Here is a 12,525-nt window from a genome sequence, read left to right on the forward strand (position 1 = left end):
AACGTTAACAAGACGTCCAATTAGTCGTTTCTAATATCGATCTACACACAATTTGAGAATAAAACAAACTTTGATCCATTCGAAATATTGATTGTCGAGGTATAAATTGTCAAAATTCACCTACTCTGTACCTTCTTATAAGCACAGTTATTTTCTATTACATGATACTGTACGTGTAAAATAAATATAATAAGGAAATATACAGTCCGATTACTTAATTTTTAGTCCAGCTACTCTCGCTTGGAGAAATCAGAATCGAAACTAGGCAAACCGCGTAGCACACAAACCTATGCATACCACTAAGCTCAACGGTGGCCGCAAAATCGTTCATTAGATTACAGGCCACGTTTATTCTGGTTTCTCGAGTAGGTAGATACCAGCTTTACCGTGAGGAAGAGAGAGACATCAAGAGAAAGAGGGGCGGGGGAGGGTTTCCGAGCCATCTCCCGTTTCTTGCGGTCCTCAGGGATCCGGGACGTTCCCATTCCCCAGCAATTATTTGCCCTGGACGAGGTTTACCCAGGCAATGGCAATGGGTAAGGCGGCAGTGCATATTCATACACTTGAGAGAAGGGAAAATCGTGTCAATGATGAATCGAACCGCAGATAAGCGCGGGTTCGACTTTTGGGTAGTCATAGATTATGATAGAAAAATGATGGTTCTTTCCTTCACATTCCTCTCGGATGATTATTTATTTATCCATTTATTTGGCATCGATCTTGTTCAGTCGTAATTCATGTAACGATTCATATTTCGTCATCATCCCGATCACTGCCTTCCGTCGTGCGTTCACACGACATGCATGCACAAATGAATACTTACGAACTATTAATGAAACTTGAAATAACGTTAAGTATATCACTTCGTCCTGACATGGCGAGACAATAACATGTTAAGCTCATAGGATCTTCAATAGTTATTGCCTGATAATGATTGGCCGTAGCCGATCGAAACGTCGCAACCTTTTGAACAATCGATAAAAAGATATTTTACCATGACTAATTTCGACGAATCAATTTCAATACTTAAATATATCGTTTTATTTAGAAGAGAATTCTTTTGCATCGAAATTACTACAATAATATTATAACGATTTATCTTTACTAGAAATGTTTCGTCGTTGAGTCGGCCACCTTTTATTGATGTATAAAATTTTCAACAGGGTTCGTTGATACTGGTATTCGATATAAGAATAATGAGTAATTAGAAAAATGGTGTTATTGAAATTTCGTACATTGCTTGGCCAAACGTGACAGCCACAGACTCTGTCATGCGTGTGAACACATTCGTATTTACCCTTACAATACACGGTATCTGAAATACTTACATCTCTCCATTCTCGACAAAATAGAGCCCGAAGAAGGCGTGTTTTTTTTTTTTATTTTTTTTTTATCTTATTTTTTTCATTTTTCATCCGCCGACTCGCGACGTGTGATGCGAAACCCTCCGAAATGAATTTGTAACGAGTTTCTCAGATCCCCTCATCAAACTTGGATATTTTCCTCCGCTTCGCCAGCCCGTTACCTTCCTCCAAAATCCATGCTTTTCAGAGCGTGGCCATCACTTTAGTTCGGAATCATCCCTCGCCTCGAGCAACTCGAGCAATACCTCATCCATTTCCGCCGCGGTTTATGCCCACATCATCTCTCTCTCTCTCTCTCTCTCTCTCTCTACGCTTCTTATTCACATGCCAGAAAAAAAAAGAAAGAAAGAAAATCCACTAAATGCGATTTATGATTTCTGTACTAACGGATCATCGCGAAGATCAGTCAAAAACCACTCATATTCAAATTAATGTTTTCCCTTAAAACCCGTAGATTTTGTTTATCCTGAAACGGTGTTCCGTACGTCACAATTTTGAAGGCGTTCCACGTTTTGAATTATACCTACTAAAATGCATCCGTTGATGAATTTCACCCCTTGTTCGCAGACTAGACGGCAAAACCTGACCAACGTCCTGCAGACGCTGTCCGCATCCAAACCAACCCCCCGATTCGCGATCCAGCTTCGATGCAATTTGCATTTCTATCTCTGATCCTCAGCGTATATCTTCGAGCCAGTGCAAATGTCACATGAAACCGACCGGATCTCCGAATGTATCGCTTCGTCCTTCGTACCAGGGCTCAGGTGCTGAATGGTGATGTGTTTCGATTTAACTTTGAGACGCGCATCGTTTTCCTTCATTTCATCTCAGCCAGTCCCTTTCTTTCAAAAATTATTCACTTTCAAAGACGTGTTTTTTTTTTTGGCTTTTTCTTTACCATTGCTTTCGGTCTCTTCTCGCAGACGACAGTTGGTAATGTACAAAGCGGTTGATTTACGGCCAGGTGTCTCATTCCACCCCTTTTTACGCTGCTTCGTTCCCCGTGGATGAAAAATTTCCGTTTTCCATTTACGGGAAAAAATCTTGCCAATAGTCGCAAAATCCTGTTACGTATATTATTATTATTAATGTTATTATTTTTGTTATTGTTATTATTATTATATCGGCGAGGTAAAAAAAATGGTTGAAAGAAAAATTGAAAGCTCTAAAAACGTCGTTGAAACTGCGGGAGTTCGTGGAGTCGAATTTTGTTCGATGAATCTCTTATCGATGTATGGAAGAAAAAAAAAAAATCGTATACCGTCGATTCGAAGGAATTAGGAAGTTTCAGTGATACGTTTCGTCAAACATTTTTGAATTCGATTATACAACGAGAGTTTTCAGAAACCGTTTTTTTTTTTTGTTTTTTTTTCTACTAATCATTTCGAATCGACTCTTCTAATTAATAATTTTTTTTCACTTAATCCATTAATCGGAGCCTGTGATAAATCATCTAACCGTAGAGCTCTAATTTAGACCTAATTCGATAGGCCTTGAGTTAAGGCCTTCTGACCTATGTTCCGACCGGTTTTTGTCCCGATAGTATACGAGGCATTCCACACGAAATCGACCTACGTCATAGACCTTCGTCATAGACGATTTTTTATTTATTTTTTTTACCTTCAAGTATGGTGTAGAGTGTGCAAAAAAACTTGCAGCTTCTAAAAAGCAAAAGCTTGCCGAATTTCATCTTGGTCGAAATGATGTTCATTTCTCAACAAAGAATTCATGAGAAAAATTCAAAGCCAATCGATTAGAGCTGTTCATTCGAAAATTGGGTCTTCGTATTTTTGGGAACTGTAAAAGTCAAACCTGTGTTGGAAAAAATCGTAAACTCGATAAAAGATGATTTTTGTATACTCTACAATTTACACTTTACACTGTGAAATTTGTTCTTTGCCTTTTTGGAAGTTTTAAAAGTCAAACCTGTGTTGGAAAAAATATTAAACTAGGTAAAAGATGATTTTTGTATACTCTACAATTTACACTTTACACTGTAGAATTTGTTCTTTGTCTTTTTGGGAGTTGTAATGAATTTTGTACATTCTACACCATAATTAAAAATGAATAAAATCACCGATGGTGAGGATTAGACGTAGGTCGGATTGGCGTGGAAAGCTGGGCGAAATGGCAATGCCATAAACATTCTGACGACTCGGAATCTGGCTCAGCTGTACATATGACAAGGCGTCACGGCGATGATTAGAAATTTAGCTAACTCTGGGAAAGCGGCGTCGAGTCGAGGGAGCGCGGAGATGAGCGAGGAGAGGAGAGGAGAGGAGAGGATATGTGCCCGTTGTGGGTGACAGGGTACATCCATCATCGCTGAACCCGGACCCCGTCTCATATCCCGCTCGCGCACTCCGTTAGCCCGAATTCCCCGGATTCAAATGAACCGTTCGAAATCCGTTTCGCACCCCCTTCAAGCGCATTCAGACTGCACGTACAGAAATGGACCGCGGAATAGGTAGAGATAGATGTATAGTACAGGATATTGAAATTCATGAGTTATGGTTCTCCACCTGGCCGATTCGGTCAGGCGAGTAAAAACCGCCCGGAATTGTCCAACTCGATTCTAATGCTCCGGAAAATTAAAGGGCTGCGCGTTATACGCGTTACGAGGTACTCAAAAATTTGCTGAATTTTCGAAATTCAAATATCTTTTGTTTTTATAGGAAGCATTGCTTTCAACAATAACGTGAACCATATATTTTATTCGATGAGATGTTTTGTGGTGACAACGATGTCTTAAAAAAAATATAGAAAATTGGTGCCGAGAGGTTTTTAGGGTCGCTGATTACGAATATAAACTCGTAGAGATCAGTAGACGGAGATTTTTGGGTCACTGACAACGATTCCAAGGTCAGAATTCCAAAATTTGTAATGGTGGATTCATGATACTGGTTTAAAAGTAAAAAAACGGTAATAATTTCGGGTAATATGGTATCCAAGGGCGTTTGAATGGTTAATCACGAATCTGAATTTGTAGTTCGTAATTCGAATTGGATATTAATATTTTTTTGTTCCGTGAACTTGGAACCTGCAGTGTGAAAACTTGAAAGGCAGCGTAAGGCCGCTTGTTTTTCAATGAAATAGCCACCGTTCGATGTTGAAATTCAATTTATCGTCGAGAATATATCACCTGTTTATTTGCTTAACAGAAAAATTATGACATTTGTAAACGAAATAAAATAAAATAAAATAAATGAAATAAAAATAGCGAGATGTAATTGCAAAGAAGATAAACTTTCCACCAATATCATTGTTACCATTCGCTGTTTCCATCAGCCGTCGCGTCTTGCGGTTCCACAAACGGCCCCCGGTCCGTTGCTTCACAAAGATAAACCGCGAAGCTAGCTTTTAACAACGACGATATCGACAGGGATGAAAAAGGAGAGAGGAAATCAGCTCCTCTTCTCGAAGCTCCGTCCCGCGAGTAAATGTAATATCATCGACCGGAAACGTCACTCGGTTATGTATATCAGGAAAATGGAGAGCGGAGCGCTGCTCAACTCGGATTGCAAAGGTATACCAGCCTACTGGGAACGGAATTTATTGTGCAAAGTTACGTTTCAACCTGGTTTGAATGCGCGTATTCATATCTAGCCAAAACGTTCGGGAGAGACGCGGGAAGTACAGAAAACGGGTTCTATAGAAATAGCAACACTGTTCTCCAGACTCGCGCCAGCGTTAATTAATATTGTTGCCACTAATGAGACCATTATAACGATATGTAAACAACTTTACTGATTTTGCAACTAGCCGGATTTTCCACCTGCAGAGTGAGAAATGGCCAATGAAGCCGTTTCAAACGCGTTTCACCTTCGCACAGTAAAGCTGCACGTCTCGCAGGATGAAAAGAAAAATACGGAATTTAAGAAGTCTGATTTCAGATTCGTAATCATCGACCCCGAAAACTTGTAAATTTTGTAAAACACGTATATATGCAGAGGGGTGACTTTCTCGTCGATGAATTATTTCTTCAATTTTCACGATTTTTTTCAATCAATTTGTTTCTAACAGTAATTACTTACATTATATCGCAGTAATTACTCTCCAGTATCGACAACCTATTAGTATACTATCAGAAATGGCAAAAATTCGCAAAGAAATATGTTGAAAAGTTCTCTAAATATATATAAAATGTGCGATAAGAATACTTACCACTATGACTCATGGGGTCGAATTCATAAATCTTCAATATGAACTTGTTCTCATTAAAACTCATCAATGCGAGCTTTTTCGTGTGAATTTCGGCATCATCTTCAGCGAAGCTTTGAAATGTCCTATAATTAAATCAATAAAGCCAATCGCAGACAACCGACTAATCGTTAATTCAATAATAAACAAAGGGGTGATTTTTAATATACCTTCGAGATATTCGAGTCGATTCGAATCACCGCAAGACTTTTAAATCCCTCTAAAAAATTTCACTCTCTTTTCTCTTTTTTTCTTTTTTTTTTTTTTATATACGATGCGTGGGCGCATCGCTGGGCATATTGAGTGGCTATTATGGCGATATTTATCGATAGGTTTTAGGGGTACGTTTATGGGGATGTGAAGAGGTTAGCGTGATGGGTATAAGATCCGACGCTAGGGAGCCGAGCGGAATAGAAAGAGAGAGAGAGAGAGAGGAAAAGAGAGGGAGAGAAATTCTTTTTCCAACCTTTAAAAATCATATGACCTACCGGTAGCCGGAACAAGAAGAATCCGCGGAGGGTGGAATATGGGGTGGTTAAACGTAACGGGAGGCGACGGAACGGGTCATGAAGAGCGGAGTTTTCATTTTTTTTTTTTTTTTTTTTTTTTTCGTTTTTATTTTCCTTATTCTTTCTTCCCGATGGGAACCACGATGAATAATGTATCCGTGCTCACCGGCAAACTGTTTTTCTTCGCAAACTCGTTCGCGAAGCGATTTAGATGGAGGGTAAAAAAAAAAAAAAAAAACAAAAAAAAAAAAAAGAAAAAGAAAGTAGAATAAACAACAAAGACTGGAATAAAAAAAAAAAATAAAAATAAAAATAAAAAAAAAATAAAGAAGAACAAGACCTCAAAATATGGGTATAAATCAAGCGGGAAACATAACCAACCGTCACTCGAAACTCTTTATCCAAGCTTCCTCGGATCCCGAATCGTAGCTGCTGCACCACGACGTCCCCACACACTCGGGCTGAACCGATCATCAAATTCAATCATAGATCTGCCGATCAAAACGGGGGTTTGTGAAACGAGCTGCGAAAACGCTTCGATAAACGTCGCGCTTACGGGGGTTGTTTTTTTTTTTTTTTTGTGTTTTTTTTTTTCTATCTCGACAGAACGAATGCACGGACTCAAATGTACGAATATAAATGTACAGAGTGATTCGATTGAAAATCCGAGAATGGGCGGAGCTTAGTTGATGAATCCTATCCCTCAGGCAAGTTCAGCATATATACACGTGAATAAACGAAACGTAAAAAATAAACGAAAGTAATTGTTGAAATTTCATGCTGTCGTCTTTTCTTTGTTGTCGCAGCTTCGTTAACATTCGCCAGATTGGCAGAGCGGTACGGGCTAATTATAATTAACTAAGCTCCTCCCATTCTCGGAGTGTAAATTGATTCACTCTGTACGAAGTGTGTCGGGTTGGTAAAAATCTAGGGCACGGAATTCGGACGTGTGTATTTTTCCCAACGGCGCATAGACACGGTGCTTCGATTTATTTTTCACGTCGTGCAATATTAGCTGTCGGTAGCAGGTTCCGCAACAACGGCTCTCTAGACTGCGAATAATAATACATAGACGACGGATGTATCGGAAAATAGAAGGAGAATGGAAATGTTGAATTTTCAATTTTCCAGAATTTTGAAATGCAGAATGTTGACGTGTGGAATAGACGAAATTCGTAAAACGTAAAATGTAGAAAGCCATAATATCGAAACGACAGAATATGAATAAGAATTTAGCAAAATTTTCATCGTTCTTCGTTTTGGTTTTCTATTGTATCGAAACCTTTCTACATTGTCACTTTTCTATATTAAACTTTGACATTCCGTGTTTTCAATGTTTTATAAAATGGATCTTCGCTTTTTTGTAAATTCGCTATTGTCACCCTTTTATTTTCTGAGCTTTCCACAGTTTCAACCCTCTCAAAGTTCTGAACCGTATATCTACTCTCGACCCCTTTTATTATACGCCTCGGAAAAATCTCGATTATTTCACGATTCTGAGGCTTTATAGAATACTCGGTTTTCGAACGAGGCTCAGACATCCGAAAAGACGAACCAAGGTTCTTGAACGGTAATTAATTCCTTGCGTAAGTAGTTGATTATACGCTTTCGCCCATCAAATCTTCCATTTCTCTGATATACACGGTGTTTCATTTCAAAATATATTCTGAAATATATCGAGAACTAAGCATTTTCAAATAGGCAATTTCGAATAAAGTTTTGGGCCTGTTTGATGACATGAACCAAAAAATGACTGAACGTAAAACTTACTCACTTTTCAATGGGAAATAAGAAGATACAATAAGAAGATGGGAAGGACCATTTGAAAAACAAAAGTTGGGCCACAATGGGCCCAGTAGAGGCCTCGGACCCAAAAACTGGTATGCTCGTCCGATGTCCCTCTTCGTACACAACAACTTTTGTCAAGAATATTTTTCAACGATATAAAAAATAGGACACCCTGTGTATAGTAAACAGAATTATGGATACGATCGTATTAATCTCCGTCCAAAACCTTAATTTATAAAATCAGATGATATCCAAAGTTTGTAATTATTCAAATACGTTATACATAATAAAGTATTTGCGGTGATGGATGGGAGTTTAAATAAGGAAAAATGGTTATAAATTGGAAGCTGGTTCATGATAACGAAGTTTCAAATATGCTGAAATATAATTCATGTAACTTGGAGAATATAAAAAAATCCGACGATTCCATACATGCTTCGGATTTTTACATTCTTACCCTACCGTCCATCGATTTATTTGTAATTAATTGACCTTCTACAGTTTGAGATTCTGAAAATTAGATTCATCAGCTTTCGATTATCCGATACTATTAATTACCAAATTTATTTGAACAAAAATCAGTGCAACAACTGCAAAAATTTTTTTTCTCACTGCCATCAAAGATTCCGCCAGAATGAAATTACTCCAAAAATCGATCCGCCCTCCTCGCGAGATTCTTTCGTAGGCGAGAGCTAGAGCTTTCGGTGTAAAGAAAATCGTCGCTGGTCGTTTCGCGGGCGAGTTTGTTATTTATCGGGATTTCGAGAGAGAGGAAACTTCGCAGCCATTTCCGGCTCTATTTCTCTCGCCACTAATGCACCGTAGCATTTCAGAGAAATTATTCGGAGCCCGAAGGTTCCCAGAGCTTTCGACCAGGTGTGCGCGAATTTACCGGGGGAAGAAATCACGGTACGAAGAAAGCTTTGAACCGATGTATTCAGGCTCGTTCCCGACGAATCGAGCAAGTCCCGAGGGAGCGATACAATCGACGGCAACCGACGATTCGGGGCCCCATACCTGAGCCAAAGGGGTAAACAAATGACCCCACTCGAATGCTACGTCTTTCTCGATCCGTCAAGCACCATTCTGAGTTATAAAACAAATGACGGGTCGCTCGGTAACAAATCGGGAAAAGTTTTGAAACGGAAACTACTATCCATTCTCTACCTACCCCTCCTCCCCCCCCCCACACACTCGGCTAATCGCGTTACGCTAGCGTAATTTCGCCAATGAAACAGAGACGTTCGATCGATTTTCTTATTTCATAATATTTCTATGGTTTCGGGAAATTCGATTAATTCCGGTGATTTGCGTGTCACCTGAAACTGCATTGATCTATTGCTGTTGTTTGTTTTAGCGAGGATAAAAAAAAATACGACCTGTAACTGTGTAAAAAAAAAAAAAAAAAAAAAAAAAAAATTACCAAAATCAGGAAACATTCTGCCGATGAAACTTTGTTTATATCGCTGTATTTCAACGTTGGTATATTAATTTAGTCAATGATAGAGAGAGAGAGAGAGAGAGAGAGAGAGAGAGAGAGAGAGAGAGAGAGAGAGAGAGAGAGAGAAAGAAATAAATCACCTTTATTTCCCCACTCCCAAACGGTTGGGTATTAAAATTTATTTATCAATGGCTAAACACCGTCGTTCCCAATGTAAAAAAAAAAAACAAACAAACATTATTTATATTTGCGGACGAGGAGGCGGTTTCTTATCCTCGATAAATTATTTCCCGAGATTTGTTTTTCAAACCTTACCTTCTCACCGAAACACGCGAATTGAGATGTCGAGGAGACGGTGTGAAAACAATTGCCGGGGAAACGCGATCGTAAACGAAGGAAGAAGTAATGCGGACAACCGTATAAAAGGCGTTCGAGGGTTGATCATTCTCGTGGATAAAAAAAAAAAAAAAAACCCACCCCTACTCGCACTCCATCTATCAATCAATCATCTCTCTCTCTCTCTCTCTCTCTTATTTTCCTCCACGTCGTTTATTCACAGTTCGTATTTCCTGTTCATGGACTCGTAATCGTAGTGAATACCGACAAGTTTATCGTGGAATGTTTCATCCTCGTCGTTGTTCGAGGGATGACTCGCATCGTACGCAATTCTGGCCTGATTCAACATCAGTTCGTGAGAATCATCCGGCTTCTCTCGATACGAATAAGGGTACGGAATTGGAGCGAAGGGTGCTTGAACTAGGCCAAAGGTCTCGTCCTTCTCGCCTGACTTCCGCATGCATTTACTTAGCCTCCCGTGATCTTTCACCATCAAGTAACCGAGGATGAATCCACCCAGAAATACCTGCGTGTTGAAACCGAAATTCAGCGAAAAAGACAGAATCGGAAAGTAAAAAAAAATCGTTCCTCCTCCCCTCCGCCCCCCCCCCCCCCCTATTTTTTTTAACATCAATTAACGTACCTTCTGCGGATGAGTTACGCAAAAAAACTTTTCCTTGGGCACGCACATTTTATTCGGTCAGATTCGATGGTAATTTGAGTAGGTTAGGGTGTTTTCTTTTTTTTTTTTGTTGATTTTTCTTTAGTTATTGATATCGGTGAAATTGCTTTTGAATTTTGTTAAAGAATTCATGACGAATAGTTTCTCTTTCTTTTTTTCCTCGTTTTGTATAAATTAGAAGAATAATTTTTACCGCATGGTCGAATTTTTCGATAAATTTTTGCATCATCCGAAATGGTTATCAGAATCGGCGCGTTTCGCCTACTGACGTGAATAAATAAAAGCGGAACGATGAGGTTTCGTAACTGGATTCGCGTAGCTCACTTCGGGTGGATAATTTTAAAAGAAAAGGAAAAGATTTTTTAGTTTTTTTTTTTTTTTTTTTTTTTCAAAATAAAAAAGTGACGGTCGAGTGTCGAGTGAATCTTCGGACTGACTTCCCGAATAAATTAGCAGATCGCTAATGAGCGTGGTACACGTGTAAGGACATTAATTAATTATAATCTACACGTCTCGATATACTTCTGAATTCCCATTAGCGTTGAAAATTGGTGGGAACACTTCTCCCCTCGGTTTCCTGGAGGCTATTACCGTTGTCTCCCGAGTTAACGAAGTGCCCACCCCTCGTAACCGACGCCTGTAATTTATTAAAAGAGTTTCGAAAGCCGGTATTCTCGCAACGGCGATATTACAGACACGATTTTAAACGGCGAAATCCACTCGACGATCCCTTCTTCTTCTTCTTCTTCTTCTTCTTCCTCTTCTAGAGAACGAATGAAAATGGAAAAATGGAGGGTGATAAACAGCCCCCGTTTCGCTACCGCGAACAATTTTATGCAATTTAGTCGTGGTTCGTTTAAATGATTATCAGAAGAATTGAACGGGTTTCGCTGTTCGGAACGACTCATCGAGTAAGTGCCGAGGGTTGATATGCGAAAACGAGTATTCCGGAGAAAGGGGGGAAATTTGCATCTTCGCGAATTTTAAGGGCTTCAAAGAAAGGGGTGCGGAAGAACGGAATTCTCGCTGTTTACACCGGAAAAAATTCTACTTCTGATTAAACAGGGTGGTCAAACAACCGGAAAACCTGGAAATGTTAGGAAATTTAAAAGGGGTCATGAAAAACCTGAATTTGTCAGGGGAATTTTAGTTTGGTCATGGAAAAAACTCAAAATATCAGCTTTCTATCGTAGGAATTAGAAACTATTTTTTGAAGCAACGAGTTTACTTATTTTCGTCGAGAAAACAAATTGGCTTAAACGGACTTTTTTTTGTACATCATATTTTTCTTCGATTTGAATTGAATTTTAACCGAATATAGAGGCAATAAGCTGAACGATTTAGATTTTAGTAAATTACTAGAACTGGGAAAATTTCAGGGAAAACTAGGTTTCAGGTCCTGGAAAATTTGGAAATGTGGAATGTTTTTCTGAAAACTTTTTGGCCACCCTGTAATATTATAGATTTCTTAAAAGGGTACATGACAATACTCCACTTTTTGGAATTTTATAGTTTAACAAACTATTGCTTAGTCCGAATCGAGTCTATTTTATTCAAATTTATGCTGATCGAGTGTCGTCCGTACATTTTTTCACTAGAACCCAGAAACGGTTCAACCGGTCGACTACAATTTTTTGTATCTTATTTTTCAACACTTTTCGTCTTTTTTGCCGCGACAAGAAATTTTTTCATTTACTTTAACCAAAATAGCAACCGTTTGGAATTGAAACTCGATTCTTTGTCAAGAAAAAAAAAAAAAAAAAAATGCACGATTGTTATTTTATTAGCCGAAACACAAAAGAAGAAAACAAATATATGATAATTGAAAGAAAATTTAAATCCTGACAAAGAGGATAAACCATCCAATGGTTGACATTGTTACAATTGAAAATGCTTCCTGTCTGAATTTATTCCAACAGAAAAAATACGTACCACATTTTCTTGTAATTCCAACAATATTAAAACCGCCCTTGTAACATAAAAAAAAAAAACAAAAAAAAACGCAGCGGAGTTGATTCTTCGAACTTCTATATTAGGCCAAGAAATCCACGAACTTCTCCTTCCGACTTTCTCGCAATCACAACCACCAACTTCCTTCCCCTTTCTCTCTCATTCTCTCGTTTTAAAGCGAAGCCGAGCGAGCTGCGCGTTATTTTTCATCCTCTTTTCATGTTCGTTTTTCATTTAGAAACTCATCCAAGAGTG

This window comes from Neodiprion pinetum, chromosome 7 (genome assembly GCF_021155775.2).
Source record: "Neodiprion pinetum isolate iyNeoPine1 chromosome 7, iyNeoPine1.2, whole genome shotgun sequence".
Taxonomy (NCBI): Eukaryota; Metazoa; Arthropoda; class Insecta; order Hymenoptera; family Diprionidae; genus Neodiprion; species Neodiprion pinetum.